The following is an 18,836-nucleotide window of genomic DNA, read 5'->3' on the forward strand; positions in this document are numbered from 1 at the left end:
AGTGGACGTACAGTGGATTACATTGCAGCCTGTTTCCTGGCTGCCGGCTGAAGCGCTCTCGCTCAATATTGGACCAATTTCAAAGATTGTTGTCCCTATTAGTCACTTAGACTCAAAATGGTGGGAAAATAGGGTCCAGGTTGAGAAATACCAAAGTTGCCCTTTAACTCAGACTGGGAGATACGCACATCCTCCTCCTGACACAAATTCCAGGGAAAATTCCTTATGTTTTACCAGAAGTTGGCTACAATAACGTAAACTTTAGAACGCAATCTGATGCCAAGAGTAAAGCTGGCGTATCCTCCACTGACCAAAAACACTGGCCGCTCTGAGACACACGAATAGATTCCCCGTTAATCCCCGTGGACAGAGTGACAATGGCAAGATCGTGTTGTGTGGCACTTAGTTTTCCTCTCTATATTTATTATGTATGCAGAGGTAATCAAGTAATCAAAACCCTATTCATTGATTTTTTTTCTTGTTGTTTGTGTGTATTTGTTTGATTTCCAGTCAGACATACCACAAAAATACCACAGAACTCCTGATTCATGAGAGACCAGAGACTGCTGACTGCTTTGTATTTGCATGTGTGAACACACCATAGACCGGTTATCGACAGGCAGATTCACTGCTGAATATCTGCTGATGGAACATCAATGAGGAATATCAAAACACAGTGACACCAATGGACAAACTGAACATTTATGATGAACAATTTTGCAAACAGAAAAAGAAAAGAGCACCACATACAACCTATAAGCTTTATGATCGGTCATTGCACTGAGGTGATGCCACTGCAAATTACCAAAAAAGACAACAAAACAGACGAGGAAAGTGTAGTTTCCACTCCACAGCACAAAATGTACAGTATGTAGAAAAGTTACTGTGTTATCTTTATAAAACCATCCACCCCAAAGTTATTTAGCCCTCCTGCTGCCTGCTAACCCAAGTCTCATCACCCTCTGCTATCCATTATCCCCAACCTCTGTCAGACTCTTTAGCACTCCTCAGCATTCATTAATAATACTGTCAACCTCAATTCCCCCACCAGGCAAAGCTCAAGCAAGCCGAGTGCATTTCCCCTGAATAATAACTGAGCTGTCCAATTATAGCTACATCATGCTTCTGGAGTATTGGAGTGAATTTTAGTGGTGATACGTATAATTCCTGCCCGGTGCTCAGTGGAAATCAGAGTTATTGGAAGTTATTGCTCATGTATTGAAGGTGTTCATGATTATAAATAACTTTTTTTAGGCCAGGGAGATTAGGAAAACCATAGCATGAACCCAACTTTATTTGTCCGTTTATTATTTTTCCCTTTAGTTGTCTTCTTTCTGACCCTCCTCTCTCCTTCTCCCACTCCTCTTTGGCATCTATGAATATTTCAGTCAGTTGCAAACGCTGTGACGGTTGTGTCGTAGCGATTACACATTTGGCTTTATAGTGATAACCAGCTGTCATTAATCACGGGATTGACACCAGCTCAAGAGACGCTGACATGTTGGCAGATGCGGTGAAGGCAATTAGGCTGAGAAACAGTAGTTACTGGAGAAAACCGGGAGACACGTTTTGCATTTAGGACTCAAAGTCAAACCTCATCACTCAAAGCTCAAAGCTCCAACAAGCTTCAACAACATCCTGCTGTGTTTCAGTGGAAACATTTTGTGTTACATTTAAGTGCTCGCTTCAGCAAATCACACTTCACACTTGTAATAATACAAATGTAAATAAATATTAAATATAATACTATTAATATTAATATTATATATATGAATAAGACACACACACTGAATTAAATAACTCCAATTGTATAATACTGTTTTGAGTAATATTAAAAATTAATATTACTGAGAAAATACTATTTTTTAGGAGTGTGATGAAATGAAAGAATAAAATGGGATGAATATTCAAAGCCGGTTCAAACCCAACATTTTTCTAACTCCCATTACTTTAATAAGCTATATATGTCATTAAAACTTTAAATCAGCCTCCACGGTCTGTATGCCTGACTGAGATGTGGTATCTTACATGTGGAAACAGGACATTATGCTGGTATTGAAGAACAGGATCGGCTTTTTTAGTTATACAAGTTAAATAAAGTAGAAAATGAAATATTTCTGTTTTGTATTGTCCTTTGTATCATAACTCCAGAAAGAGATTTTACAGGAAATATGGATGGTGAGTGTAAAAGACGCAGGAGACTGAAGTTCACATCCTAAGTCCTGCATGTGTTTCAGTTTAATTAATTTAATTTTCAGTTCAATTTATTTATATAGCGCCAAATCATTACAGACGTTATCTCCGGGCACTTTTCACATAGAGCAGGTCTAGACCGTAGTCTTTCATTTACAGAGACTTGGCGACAACGGGAAGAAACCTCAAGCAGAACCGGACTCTAGGTGGGCGCCATCTGCCTTGACTGGTTGTGTTGGGAGAGAAGGGAGTGAGGAGGAGAGAGACACACAGAGAAGCATAATAACAATAATAATAATAGAAATATGACTAATTATAATAATAATACAGCAACAAAATCATCATTGCGCTTGAATGTTAATGAATAAGTTGTGCTTCATGTCATTGTGGACTTCTTTTCTTACTATTTTTCCCTAACCTCAACCAAGTGCTGTCAGTGCCTAAACATAACCATAAAATGTATAATATTACTGTATTTTCTACCAGCAGATATTGTTCTGCAAGATCAGATATTTTGGTGGGAAAAAAATAATAACTACATTGTCTCTGAACATTTTTAAATACTCTGAAAGGTCAGTCTGAGCCAAAATGGTAATGCTCTTCACAGTAAAACATACTGTCCATATTTGCATTGATTTGTAAATGTGAGTTTAACAGTCTGACACCTCAGCATTATAGAACAACACTGTCATTGTCACCTTTGTCTTCAGTTCTTCAGCACAGTGGTTATGTAAACTTACAGTATATTGGATTAACGCTTTGCTTTTTTCATGGAGAACTGACATTCACTAAAATAAATAGTCACATCTTGTCTTTTGGGGTTAACAGGCAGCAGTAATGTGAAGTGACCAGAGAGACCTGAGAGGTCAGATCGAACAAGCAAACATCTGTTTCACTTGGTGTTGCCGAGCAAAACTGAATTCCTGCCAGGTCCAGGGATGCTGTAGGTTGAATTAAGTTCAAACTCATCCACCACATCACTTAGAGTTTCACATTTTACTATTATTATTTCATCACTCAAGGTAAAATAGCAGCAGTACCCTCTCTGCAGAGATCTGAACATCCATCTTATGTATGTTTTAACAATATTGCAGTGTTTTGTTGGAGTGTCACTGCAGTACAGGGTCTCTCCTTTTAAGTCTTTATGGAGTTAAACTTCTGCATTGTTACATCTGCATGGATTTATTCAATTTTCTGCCAGCTCTGAGGCTCAACCAGGTCAGACCTGCTAATACTGGCTCATTACATCTTTTGCAGTTAATGAAGTGAGTCTGGTGCCTTCCAGAGACACGAAAGGCCACACATCACATTACATCATCGTATTCCAGTAAACGCTATCGCTCCATAACGTAAACCTCTACTGCAGTTAAAGTCCTGCTGCGCCTTTAGTCTTATTGAAATATAGCAGCTACGGTGAGACGGTGAAGGCGCTGCATTTGCAAAGGGCAGAGTTTGTGCAAATGCAGCTGCTTTAAAAGTTATACGTCTTGAATGTCGGCCACACTTTGTCTCCATCCTACATTCTCCCGAGAAACTGCAAGCTGACTAAAAACCTCTTGAACATACAGAGGAGATATTGCAGGGTAGATGCCGGACAAGTGCATGGCGTGAGGAGTGAGGATTAAGGCTTAAGACACGGTGGAGCCAACCGTTAGTGGAGCTGGGATTGTTTGTTTGTTGCATTTGTCCAAGTTTGTCCTCTGAACCGTGGACATTACAAGAGCTGTTTTTGATTACAGAGGGCTGGCACTTTCATCCCTGACTGGAACTGCTGTACACAGTACAATCTGTCCTTTCTTTCTTTCCTGACTCCTTTGTTTTTTCTATGTGTTAAAGCTGAAATGAAAGAGTACATAAATGCATTATGTGCATGCATCCATGTGCAACCGTGTATACTGTAAATACAAAGATAATACCGTGCTTACGGAGAATTCTTGATTCATTTTGGCTAGCATGCATGTTTTTGTTGTACTGTAGGCCAAGTATCGACAAAAGTCCTGATGAGATCCACATACATTTATTCTGGACATCCTATAAAATGCAGTTTAAAGTTATAATCCTTATAATTTTCATGAGATCAAACCCTGTTTTTATCCGACTTATGGTTTGCATTTTTTTTCAGCCATCCAATGTATTTACATTCTGTAATTATCTGTCTATGTGGTTTTCATTATTAGCAGTGGAGTCCACCATTCAAAGGAATAAATATTTCAGTAAATGAACAGTAATCTTGTTAAAAATAAGAACTAAAAGAGCAAATCAGAGTAAAGAAGCATCAATAGAATGCCTTTGAGGAAAAAGTTGGTCTTTAGATGAATAGTGCGCCGTTAGATGAAGATGAAGAGCTGTGGGCGACAGGCTGCACCCCTCCAACTCCTCAGTGAGGTAACAACAGGTATCGACCAATAAACCAGGACTGAAATCTTAAGGGTTGCAACTTTAAAGTAATATTTTTCGGTGCTACTGCTCATGCAGTCAATTAAAAAACCCAGTGGTCACATGAGGTTCGTCTGCTCTGACCTCCAGTCATCATTATAAATAACAAAGCGAACCACTGGTAAAGAAAAACGACTGATGTCTTCACAAAATAAAATAAATAATTCCTCCTTATCTAATACATTACTTCCTGCTTGCTGTTATCCAGACTTTACATGTAACTGATAAAGACTTCTTATGAGACTCATCTCATCTTTATTGCACAAACAAAAGAGAAAAGTAAAGAGTATCCGCAATGAATCTCATGAAACTAAAACTATTTTAAACTCTCTCTTATATTCTCTTCTTGTAATGTTCTAGTTTTTCTCTCTAGTTTCTTTCTCCTCTAATCGTGAGAAAGACAGTGAGAGGAACCAGAGGACTGAAGCTACTGGAACCCTTAACAAAAACACAAATTAATGTTAATCATCATACTCACAGACACAGCATTCAACCACACCAGAGAAAATAAGAAACAGACGAGACGACATTATCTCCTACAAATTATGTTCACTTGAAACTATTTCTATTAGAAAAATATGACTGAATAGTGTTTTTTTTCTTCAGTGAATCAGACAAAATGTTCATGTTAAATGTGTCATCAACATGCATTTTTCACTTTTTATGGTCTCGTTAAGATTAAGCAGACGAGACCACTTGGTTTAAGGTGTTTGGGAATGATCATAGTTATGGTCCAATGTTGAAAATGTCAGTGCTGACTTCCAGTATGAGATGGGAGTCTTTGCTATTTGTTAAACACAAATACTTACATGCATCAACTACCCTGACCTTCTCACTCTGTTAACTATAAACCTGTCACACTGCTTAATGCATCAGTGCACAACAGCTGCATATGAATGTAATTTGCAGCTGTTCTATACACACAAACACATTCACTACACATTTACAGTAAATTCACACTTACTAGTGATGGGAAGTGTTTGTGTTCTCAGTATACTCAGGTCCAGACTCCCTTGTTGCACACGTCTCATGCTACTAAAGTGCAGGACATGGATATCAAGTGGTAGTAAATGCTTTTATGCCTCATTATCCTCCCAAAATATTAGGCTGCAGGCTACATAAAGCTGATAACTTATAAAATCATGAAGTCTTTTAATTTACTTACTATGATAATTGTGTTGATGCTATTTATGTATTGTTTTAAGGGGAAAAAAAGCAATTCATATGTATGTTATATCATGACAAAATATAATTATAAGTGCAATGTTATAAGCTGAAAAAACTGACACTGTTTCTATACTTTGACTGAACTTTTTTCTACTTGTTATTTATATCTCGATGTGTGGTTTTTTACTGTTCCATGGCTGCAAAGCAAACTTGTACTGGAAATGTGCAATGACAAATAAAGGCCTTCTATTCTGTTCTATACTAAATAAGAAATGACCGGAAGACAATAAGGGTATTTCAGTCAAAATGCAAAACAATTCTTAACACTTGCAGGCACTAAAGTAGTCCAACAATCAGTTCCAGTATCCACAGGCTAAATAAACTAACAAGCTGTCTGACTCTCATACATGAATGAATGTGGAGAGGCCGGTAGCTCCAGTATTCTTCAGCATATGGGCAGCAGTGTGGAGGGCAGCGAGTCTGTACGAGAGCTGATATCAGTATCAGCAGCAGCCGAGTCGAGTCAGGTTGAGTCTGTATCACTGAACACTGTAAGCAGGGAGCGCATAAAGCTACGTTAATCCCTGAAGGGAAAACATGTCAGTCAGTCACCACCTGCATTACATAAAGCTAGACTGTGACAGTACTTAAAGCTATAGTTTGGGACTTTTACATATAAATGAACGTCAGTCGCATTCAAGCCCTTGCCATACGAGTTTGTTACAGTTTATATTTGTAATGCAGTAATGCTTTTGATCGCTGGCAGTTAGTCTGGTAACATATAAAGCTGAGTAGACTGGAGAAGGTGAGAGCTTTTGTTAGTATCTGACATATGGCTACTTCCTGCAGCCAGTACATAAATGTACAGACCCAGTACGTATCGAACCCACAAAAGAATAGCCACTTAGGATTCTTCTGTTCATTTTTCTTCCAGCGTTATTACATCAAAAACAGAACTCACATAATCAGAGTTTTTCTAAACCCCATAAGAGTCCATGCAGAAAGAAAGATTGCAGTAATCTCAATCCATCATGATCAGCATTATGTACTGATGCAGTTTCTGTCCCATAATTCAGTGCCCCATTTGGTAACATTTCTAGAAAACATAACGCTTTAATGTTTCATCACTTTTGTACGATGATACTGCAGCAGTTATGTCAAGGCATGAAATGGAAAAGTACTCGTTTTGAAGAGATCGCACATTTTACGTCCGTGCCCCTGTACAGCTCAGTCTCCATTTATGAGAATCCACTATACTTTCCAAAAAACAGAAATGAGATTGAAAACCTTGAACTCGTGGCACACTGAGATACAAAATGAGCGGCTGCTTCGTTGACGATAAATGGGACACTGACTTTGTGAAGCCATGCGTGTGAGATTGAGTTGTCGCACCAGCGTTAGCTTCATAATCCAGTTGACAGGTAAGAATGAGATTTCAGACCTCATTTGGGTGGAAATCTCACACAAAAACAATACGGGTGAACAAAGTCAGCACCCCATTCATCGTCAGTATAGCAGAGCCAGATTTTACAAAGCAATGATGTTACAAATTCAAGTGTCTCCTCCAGTTTCTTGCTTTAGAAAAACAAAAGCTCCTGTTTGAGTAACGTTTGCTTACAGCTCAGCCCAGTTTCTCAAGGAATTACATCCATATTGGACAAATTGTCACAATCTATGTCCAATGTTCAGTGTCAGTGCAGGACGTTGTGTGTATAAGGCCGTCTATTTAGTCCTCTATGACAGTGAAATGAATATTGTTGGGTTGAGGACTATGGTTGGGACAAAATAAGATGTTTGAGGATGTCACCAAACAGTGATCAATGTTTTTCAATGTTTTTGGCCATTTTGTTGTCCAAACAACTAATTGATTAATGGTAAAAATAATCTACAGATAAATTGATAATGAAAATAGTCGTTGGTTGCAGCTCTAGTTACCAGGTTATACGTCTTTATACTGGTTTTTATCAACCAGAGGATGCTAACTGAATTATTTCAAATGAAACCAGATACTCTGTCATGTCAACACCTTATTCAGGTTTTTAATTAATCTAGAAAGACATCTTTAACTCTTGTGACTTCTTATTAAGTAAAACAAACATCATGATGATAACATAACCGTGATAGAAGTGACAACCGGATACAGATCAGAGTAGAGAATACACTGAAGTCTACTTGCTCTCAACTGTCGGTACTAAAACCAGAAAACAGACAGTTTTAAAGTAAAACCATAAAACCAATAAATCCAAATTTTTTCAATGAACCACACGGTTCATTGAAAAAGTATAGTGATTCAATTGTTTGTTGTCATTAATAATATTAAACAGAACAATAAAACTAAACAGAAAACGCAGCCAACAGCATACAAAACCTTTCTTTGTATCCCCCTGCAGCTGAGAAGACCTTAACTTGACTTTTCCACATTTTTTTCTCGGGAAGTGAGCTCAAGCACATCAGCACTTCAGCCAGAAGTGAAACTTCTCCTACGGCTTCATCTGTTCCTCTACCGCCAGAGAAATTTTTATCACATTTACAGTAAATGGATGACACTCGTTTCCTCTTGCATCTACTCAAAACACCATCTTTTCTGTGCTCCCATAAGGGAAGTGGAGAAGGAAATGAGGATGTCAGTGTTTATTTTTGAGCAATTTTACTTTATTGAAGCAGTAGAAGGGGAAGTTTTATTGATGCTATCATCAAAAGTGCCAAAACACTTATCACTATAGATGCCTCTCAGCTGTAAACATCCTGGCAAACATTTGGGTTTTGTCACAACTCAACATCAGCGACCAATTACAGCGGGTGTCATACGTTTGATATGGCAAAATATTGAGTTTTGAAAAGCAATCTGAAAACATAACAGAGAGCAAAACTAAAGTCTAAAACTTGGGCCAATGGTTTTTATACCCCAACATTTGAAAGTCATGGGTATAGCAGACAACATATTGGCAGTACTGCCCTTCAAAAATGTATTAAACTCTAAAAACACAGTGCTGGAATACAAGTGATTTAAATTATTTATAAAAAGGTGATAGAGAAGTGAGGCAGTTTAATGCACATGTGGACACAAGTACAGAGAAAACATGGTGCTAGTGCTGATATGTGAAGCCTGTTGATCATGTAATATCAATGGCCGAAGAGCAAAACCTCCTATCTGAAAAATGCACTTTTTTGAGAAAACTAAAAAAAACTTGTTTTCTTGCAGAATGCTATTTGTTAAGGATACCCAATACATAATACACTGTTTTTGGACTATATTACTATATTATGTGTTAACAATACCGACTAGATATTAATGCTTTGTAAAGTGCAGATAGGAGCTTTTGCACTTGGTGCAAGTTGGAGGAGGTTCTACAAAACAATGCTCTAAATTAAGTTCATAATTTAAATCAAATTAAGAATAAAATTAAGTTTGTTTTCAGGTAAAAAGATGTAGTAAATGTAATAATTACTACACTGTAGTATACTAGGGTCAGAATTCCTTAAGTGGGAAATTCCTTAAATTCAGTGTATTTGCTTCCTCGTCCACTGGAAATGAATGTTCAGTGATTGTGTAACCCACTCGTGCTGTAGCCTCTCTACACACCCAGGGACTCTGCGTTGTGTTTTTGTTTGTTGTGCGACTTTTCTGTCACAATGAAGGGCGGGATTATCTTGCAGACAGACTGAATATGAGCAGCCTTCCTTGTTCTCATCATCCAAAGTGTAATCTGCCAATCAGGAAATTCCGCAGATAGGAGGTTTTGCGCTTTGGCCATCGATATCATGTAATTCAGAAAAGAACTTTGAGTTGGTGATGAGCCAGTCAGAGATGTTTAGATAAGATTTAGCTCCCCTGACAACTCTCCTACTATTCTTATTCAACACCAGTACTTACAGTTACTACTCTGACCACTGATGAATCTTGACTGATGAAGGGCTGAGGACCAAAACGTTGTTATTAAAGTGAGTACAAATGATCAAGTGGTCCTTTCACAGTCAGACTTTACAATCTGACACCCATAAGACCTTCAGGAGTGCATTTTCCACTCAAAAATGTACCTAAGAGAGGACATGTGCTGAATATAGGTGCATGTTTTTCCATCTTCTCTCCAGCCTTCACCTATTAGCCTGGGTCTACTAGCTAGTCTAATAGCCTAATAGAACAGACATTTAAAGCAAGGACTTTGTTAAAATGCTGCCATTGAAAAACAGCAGCAACTTTTAAAAGATTTATAAAGTAGCCTGATATGCACTAAAACAAGTTTATGATAGGTTTCAAGTCTCTGTAAATTCATTTCATACAGATAATAGCGAAATAAAAAGGGAAACAGTGGCGTCCTGGAGGGATATAATTCAGTTAAACTCAATATGTTGTGTAATATACCATTAAAATGGCATTAATGTAAAATATATGCAATCTGTGGTAAATGAGATAAAAGAATAAAAATAAACACTGACACTGTGTTGAACTCTCCCTCCTTCATGCAAAATATAACATATTTATGGTAACACATTTGTCTCAGTCAGCTGGTTTGTTTGTGTGTGTGTGTGTGTGTGTGTGGGGGGGGGGGGGTTCACATGCATATGGATGTGACTGCATGCATATGTATGAACGGAGATAATGTGCATATTTATGTTCGTATATTCACATGTTTATGACTGTTTGTGTATAGTATATCAGGCCCTGTCTGTGATCTTCTTCACCATTATAATCAGTCAGACTGATCTGCAGACAACCCACAGCCCTCTGTCTCTCCCTCTCATTCTATCATATTCATCTTTTTCAATTATAAAAAATTCCTAATTCCTTTTTCCTCATTGTTTCCTTAATTTGGCACATTTAGATAAGTGTTATCTGTGTCCTGCTTTATTATTTTTTTAATTTATTTGGAATAATCTACAGTGATTTTAGAATAAATCACAGTAGTAGCTGTAGAATTACATTTTTAGCATACATACAGTCCCTCCTCTCAGTCATCCTAACATGAACTGACAGCTATTTCAAGTAAACGGCAGAGACACTGACCTGTGGACATCGTTTCCTTCATCCTGTCGATGTCACCTCCCCTCTGGGGGTGAGATGCCTCGTGTAGCACCGCGGCTCCTGCAGAAGGAAGAGAACACCCAGCCTGATCTCAGCACGCAGCAGGAAGGAGCCGGATGACAAAAAGAGGAGGCACAAACAAGTCTGACCTTGAAAAATACCTCAACAAAAGAAACAGCACTACATTAAGTGCTATTTTGAGGCTACACAGTGAACAGTTGAACCCATTATTTCAGGAAGCTATCTATCCCTGCGGCACTTTACATTCGATTTAAAGTAGTTCCCCTCAACATCCGTCTTTTCAGTATAACACATTTTACCCCCTTTAGGCTTGAAATGTGGTTGTTAAAAGTTTATGGAGACTGCGATTGGAAGCTTGGATTTGCAGCTGTTACAATAGGTTTCAGTAATGACAGGTTTTAAAGTTAGTATGCCTTGAGGTGAGAGCGAGTTTGCTCAGCTGTCATTGAACTCTAGATGTTCAACTTTTGCATGATTCCGAGAACCTCGAGGACTTCTCGTCCATGTTGTCTTACAAGTTGAACTCATGCAACCCTGTCTCCTAGAAATCACATCCATTTACAAATTATGTTGCATTGGCAAACGTGAATGAAGCTACATTAATATATCACTCTGAAGTTGGAGGAAGGGGGGGGTCGGGGTGGATGAGGGGCATTAATGACCTGGGTTTGCATCCTGAGTCATGTGTGTGTGTTTAGGTTTAGGCAACAAAAGCACTTTAGTTCAGGTTAGTGAAAGACTGTGATGAGGCTGAAATGTTAATAAATGTTTTTATGCCTCAAAGTCATGACTGACATTTTTTCTGTATTAAACCAAGACTACAATCTTTTCCTAACCTTAACCAAGTGCTGCCAGTGTCTAAACATAACCTTAAAAACCTTCTACTAGCAGAGATTGTTCTGCAAGTTCGGATATTTTGGTGGAAAAAAAACCAATCAGCTTTGTTGTCTCTGAACATTTCACTCATACGTTAAGTATCAACATTTTTGCAACTTGCCAAATACGTTAATTAATAACATTTTCTCATTATGTTGAGAGAAAATGTCATTCAGCAGCATTACGCTATCTAAGACATTGTCATTTAATTCATGATGTCTAATTAATTATTGAATTCTAATTTTTTATTGTATTTTCTTTCATATATTTCTTTTTCTTTTATAAGATTATCATCTGCTGATTGGTGAACTCTTCATTTTGTGTGTTTCTTATTGTCACTTGTTTTCTTTGTATTTTGCTAAATCATGCTGCATTTATTAGTTTAGTTTTTCTTTCTTTGTTTATTTGTTTGTTGTCTTTGTTGTTTTCTTAAGTTGAGGATGTTTAATACACATTATCTTGCTTTTATGCTGTTGTATATGAGCACAAATAAAAATTATATTAAATCCAATTAAAAAATGTTATAAGTAGTTCTTTGAACTTAACTGTCCTTATCTATAAATATGTAGTAAACCACATGACATACTGTTGAGTTTACCAGATTAGAAAATCGTTGGGCTGCAATTAACTATTGTTTTCATAATTGATTAATCTGTTGATTGTTTTCTCGATTAAATCAATTATTTGTTTGGTCCATAAAATGATCACTGTTTCCCAAAGCCCAATATGCAACCGCAAATGTCTTGTTTTGTCCCGTCCAACAGTCCACAACCCAAAGATATTCAGTTTACTGACTGAAGGACTGAAGAAACCAGAAAATATTCACATTTGAGGAGCAGGAACCAGAGAATTTGGACTTTTTGTCTTAAAAACTGTTTCAAAATTATTAATCGATTTGTAAAACACTTGTTGATGAATTTAATAGTTGGCAACTAATCAATAATCTGCAGCTCTAATGTTGTAAATATTGTTGGCAATACAGTAACATATGACTAAAAATATTATTTATTCTTAAACCATTTAGTGGTTTAAAATCAAGTATTTCACATATATGTTTCTTGTTTACTCAACTACAGACACTTCTTCCTCTATGTAGCTACAACGTTGTTCCAAATTCAACGTTTACACAATGATAAATACTCAGGAATTCCTTACAAACCCAAAATGCAATTATTAGCATCTTCTTCTGATCCATTGTTGTTCAGTCCTTTCCCTGAAAAACAGAACATTTTCAGCTTTTCATTTCAAGTAAACACACCAGCAGCAGCTGACCTCAGTGATTCTTCCTCTGCCTGGTTGATTTACTATAAACACAAGCTCCTAACTGCGAAAAACACTTCACACCAGACTCCTAGTGGTTATCATAAGTAGGACAAGTGGGATGTTTTTCTTGCAGACTCTCACTTGGGCTCGCTAATTGCAGAAGGGTGTTAAACTCAGACAGCAACCACAACAGTGAATCCAGTGATGTCAGCTATCACACACTAATAATGGCAGTAATATCCGGTCCAGTTGGTTTAACTGGCTGATTTTAAAGAAAAGTTTAACACATAAATGCTTCAAATCAAATGTTATTCTACATTTGTCCAACAATTACACTTTTAGTCAGTGGATATGAAAACAGCTGCCCACTGACTGAACTTCTAATCTGACGTCCCGCTGAGAAATGAGACAAATTTCAGTCGACATTCACAATCCTTTTACTTTGTGATCTGAGGTGGTTGTAAAAACTTTTGGGGAATTTCTTCCTCCGGCCACACTATTTTATTCAATTGCTCTGCTCTGTTCTCTCATTATACAGCACATTTCTTCTACCCATACTGCGTTTCTCAGCCAAAAACAAGAGGAAGAGAGAAGTCCAGGGAAGATTTATTTTCAGCACAGATCAGATTCCACCTGCACAGGGAGGTTTCGGCCCCACGGTTGAGAAGCTGGACAGTCGGTGAGGTACTGCGGTCTGGCGAGCAGGTTGTGTTTTCTCAGCAGAATGAGCAGGGAAGGTTTTCTTTTTGGTAATTTCACTCAGCAGTGCTGGGAGCCACACAGAGCCGAAGACAGATACATAAAGAACAGGCGTATTATAGCACTTCCAACAAAGTGCTTTTCAATAAATGAGGAGGGAAAAACAGATGAAGACAAGAGATGATCAATCAAAGTGACTGGAGCTTCAGAGTGTGTTCATGCCCACCTGAATATACAGTATGTGTGGACTATAAGTGGATTTTAGAGCATTTGGTTTTGCAGATGGAGAGAGGCCCATCCTGCTTAGTTGGTGGGATATGATGCAGAAGAGGTTTTATGTGGCGTCTTGGTGGTAGCAAGCTATGCAAAGTAGTCCAGACATCCTTCCCCCTTGGCCACTTCCTCAAGCTCTCTCTGGAGGATCCCAAGTCATTCCCAATAAAGATGAAATATATAACCCCCCTTGCATATTCTGGGTCCTTTCCCAGTTGGACCTGACTGGAAGACCTCCAGGGTCAGGAGTCCAGGAAGCATTTTGATCAGATGCCCAAACTACCTCAACTGGCTCCTTTTAATATGAAGGAGCAGCAGGCAAAACAATGCCAGCAAAAAAGTTGAACCTGTATCAACTTTTTCTGCAACGCATTGCAACATCATCCAGCAAGGTGCTACATCTGCCAATCACATACATGCAAGTGCACATTCATGGTGCATTAAATGAAATGCAAATGAGCATTGCCCACAGTAATTACATCATTTATCCAGTGTATTGTGTAATTGCCTTTAGTTACCTAGTTTCACATGTTCTGTGACGCTGACCAATAGGAGCACAGAACACTCAACTGTAAACATGGCAAAGTGACAAAAACAGTCTAGTTTTCCCTTTTCAATAGTCTTTTTAACAGGTAACACAATCAAAGTGCTAATTAGTTCTCTTTTCAGTACCAGCACAACATCAAGCAACTTCCAGAGCCTGAAACTAACAATAGTGTACCATTACAGTTACGGGCCTCCCGCTGTGAAAAACAACATGTGTATATGTTGCTGCAAATCACCTTGGACACAAGTTTTTAGGTATTGTAGGTCAGATAGCAACAGCAGCACATGAGAAAAAATAAAAAAAGGAATAGAACCAATGTCCCTGGACTCACAGATTGAGGATTCACAGGTTTGTGGAGATGTTGGACAATTTAACACCACTGGGAAAAAAGCATTATTTCGCGTGTAGTGTTGCTGTCTCTGAGCTTCTGCTGCCAAGTGGTTTTTCCTCCTGGTTGCCCCTGGTGTGGTGTGGTTGGGTGTTTGGCTGTGCAGCAAGATGTTTGGTTTAATCAGGACTTAATTATGCAGGGTCGATGTTTCACGCACAGATCCATGAGGATCGGCCGTCCACAGGGGAAGAGGGAAGACAGATGTGAAGCACTTACAGTCAATTAACCAACACTAATTGGCAATCCCACCTAAAGACATCTCCATTGTAGAGCTGCTGCTTTTTACTTCACGCATCAACTGCTGCTAAATTTTGGCTGCAAGCATGAGGCGCTGATTGCCAAAATCAGGTTCTTCTCAGTCGCCAGAAGAAGAAGAAGAAGAAGATGTAGAAGAAGAAGAATTATTATCACCAGTTCCTTGGAGTTTTCCTCCATGCATGGCTCCATCCATTCTTTGATGATAGGACTTATATTTATCCCTTATTTGGATTTATCTCTGTTTTTAATGTGCATTCATTTATATAAACTGGATTCGGCAGAAGTCACGTGTATTTTTCTCGACGTTACTCCTCAGTTACTTTACTAGTTTGTTCACCTGCCTCAGCAAATCTACATTTGCTTAACAACAAGAACTCTTCAGACAAGCTTTTAACACAAATAACATGCAAATCATCTTCAACAACCAACAGTTTGCCAGATTATAACCACTTTACTTGGAGGTTAATTTAAAAATGAGCATGAATGAAATAATGTCTCATTAAAAAGACCAATCAGTCAGAGTTAACTATGATGGATGACGGACAGTTCGGGTGATAATTTTACCTTCGTTAGCATTTGTTTTCTTGGAGTTTCTTTATAATCAGATTGTTGACAGACTTTGATAATCGTTTGATAATAATCGTTTTAATCATTTTTTTAAGCTTTGAACATTTTTCAGAGTTTAAGTTTCTCATATGTGACATTTTAATGCTTTTCTTCGTCATTCATGATAATAAACCGATTACAAAACAAGACATATGAAGAAGTCTCCTTTGACTCTGGGAAATTATAACAGGTCTTCACTATTTACTTTCACTATTTTCTGACATTATGAAAATAATCATTAGTTGCAGCCCTTCATTGTTATCCTCATCATTGGAAATAATGGCTAAAAACTAAATAATTTATACCCAAGATATAATAAATCTGAGCTATTCTTTAAATTAGTTGTTGTGCCTTCTCATCAGGAGACTCAAGTCTGGCAGTTTAAGATCAAGATGGAAAAAAAAAAAAAAAAAGCTGATCTTGCTTTTGCAAAGAAAAAAAGCCTTTTTGCTTTGTTTGGCTTTTTTCCTCATCTTATAAACTGATATTTTGTGGCTTGTACACTTTGTATCCTTTTTACATATTGTGTTCTCTTTTCTTTCTCCTCTCATAAATCACTTTGGAAGTATTGTTTTGAAAACTGGCATTAAAATTAAGTTTACTTACGAAACATGAGATCCTCTCCAAGCGTCATGAGCTGCACAGTTAGGTTTGCTGAAGTCACCGGTTCAAAAGCATTTCCAAGATTCATCTCATTTTTCGTTTTTTGCATGCAGCGCCCCATTAAAAGTGAATAAATAATACTGTCTGTAAATTAGACAGTCTCCCTCGACAATATAGACTTTAATCTAGATATTATAAGTCATTAGTTTTGCATCTGAAACAATTAAGAAAAAGTGTGAATTATAAACTACTAGGTGTAAACTGAAAACAGGAGATTAACTGAGGTGAAGTTAAGGAATAAAAGACAAAAGAAAGTGAGAACAAAAGAAGACTTTATATAAGAATCATTATCGAATGACACAGCAAAACACTCATGACACACAAGTTTTTTTTTTAATCTTCATGACACTGAAGCAGCAGTTACCTTTCATATCACCTGACAGGTCTGCACGAATGCTTAATCCAGCGTAAACCTGTCAATCAGTATTCACACAGCAGAAAACAACAGACAGACCACAGTATCAACTCTGACAGATGATTATTTCATACGAATGGCGATTTCATTGCGAGTCACCTCCAAAAAGCTGCAGCTCACAAATGACACACATCATCGGAGCTGTCTGGAGATGAGCCTGAAGCCCGAAGGCACACTGTGACAGAATGTGAATGTGCTCGGCTAGATCTCTATTTACACCTCCTACCACAGTATATTATATTATACTGTCTGTTATCATGTCTAAACATATGCAGATTTTCAGTATAGGCTGATTTCAAAACATTAAATGTCAGAATATTTCATAGTCAAGATCCAATACATAGCCAAAAATATACATGCATGTAAAATATATGTTTCTTTTAGAGAATCTTAAGGGGACATTTAAGGATAAAACAAAGAGTTTAAGATGAAACATATTTGTTCACGTGCTAAATAAAAATTTGTTGATTTTCAGCAATTTACACAGAGTCTAGTCCAGGAGAAGATTTCAGAATGTGTTTTATAAGCTGTCTGTACTTTAAAGGAACAGTTCACTTCAAAGCAAAAAAGTTATCTTTATGTCTCTTCCCCCAATGTGATGGATTTAACTGAAGGTTACCAAACACAATGCAACTTTACTAGAGTAGTTTAATATCTGTTTGTTTCCTAAACTACGTAAAGTAACAGGATTGTCTTTTAATGCTCAAACAAATATAAGATGTCGAAAGAATTCCCTGCAGTTTAGTATTCATGCAAAATAGGAAAAAAGTAAAGGAGTAAATTAAATAAATGTGATGATTTTAAAACGACTGTGCATATAAAACTACGGCGAGAGCATATTTCATTTTTTATGTACGAGTTGTTTTGAAGAATTGGAGAAATATTTGGAAACATTTTGGTTTGTTGAGAGCTTCATTACCTTCTGTGATGGAGCTGGAATGTGCTTTTATTCACAACTTCCTCCTGTCCTGCTACTTATGCTTTCAAAAGGTTTCGAAGGTTTTTATGAGAATATATGTATATATGAATTGTTGTTTCTTCTTGTTATTTACAATGTTTTCTTCTGTCTCAGCTAGAATGTAAGTGACATTTTACTGATTTGTTTTAAATGTGGCGTTGACATCTTCCAAATTCAGCTCAAAGTCAGAGAACCCATCAGCTGTGATCAGTAGAGTTTACTTTCTATATTTACACTGCCCATCGCCAGGACCTTCAACATTTTTATCAGCCTGTTGTTCTGGGGGTATGTCAACACTCTGATGTGTGATAAGTTTTTTAGTTTTGATGATGCTCTCTTAATCAGTGGGAAAATGATGAGAGCTGGGTGCCAGTTTTCCAGATGAAATGCAGGTATTATGCAGAGAGAACGTTGTCAAATCTTTTCTGTAGGCATCGTCCAAGTCAATACTTAATCACTTCATAGTAGCAGGTGGTTTTCTGCCTCTGTGCAGACACATTTATATGAACACACTAACTCATAAATTGAAACTTCAGGCTGCTGATTCTCATTATAAAGAAGATTAAATATTTTGAACTTTGTGTTTTCTCACTCCACACGCTTCTGCGGCCTGGATTGTGTTTGCATACTCAAAAATCTAAACTGTGGCTTGATTGTGCGTCATTACACTGTAAATTTTTAATATAATATTTTTCATATGTTGTTAATGATGCATAAGTTCATGACTGCGTGCAATGATGCATGATGTAATGTGACACATTTAATCAATCCCATTATTCAGCTGCCACCGGGTCATATTGCTTCCACATCTGGCGTGCAGTTGAGAGGTTTTGATCAGGGAATCTGGAGTAGATGTTTAGATGTCGACGTTACTGTTGTAATGTGGACACGAGACAGCGCTAAACACTTTAACCACAACAACAATTAATCATTTTTACCTACAACAAGCTGCAGCAAGCTGAGTTTTATCCAGTGACTGTTCGAGTGACAGGTCGTTACTTGAATAATACCTTACAACTAATGTTATTTATTGATCAGTTTTAAATA

This window comes from Thunnus thynnus, chromosome 9, assembly GCF_963924715.1.
Source record: "Thunnus thynnus chromosome 9, fThuThy2.1, whole genome shotgun sequence".
Lineage (NCBI taxonomy): Eukaryota > Metazoa > Chordata > Actinopteri > Scombriformes > Scombridae > Thunnus > Thunnus thynnus.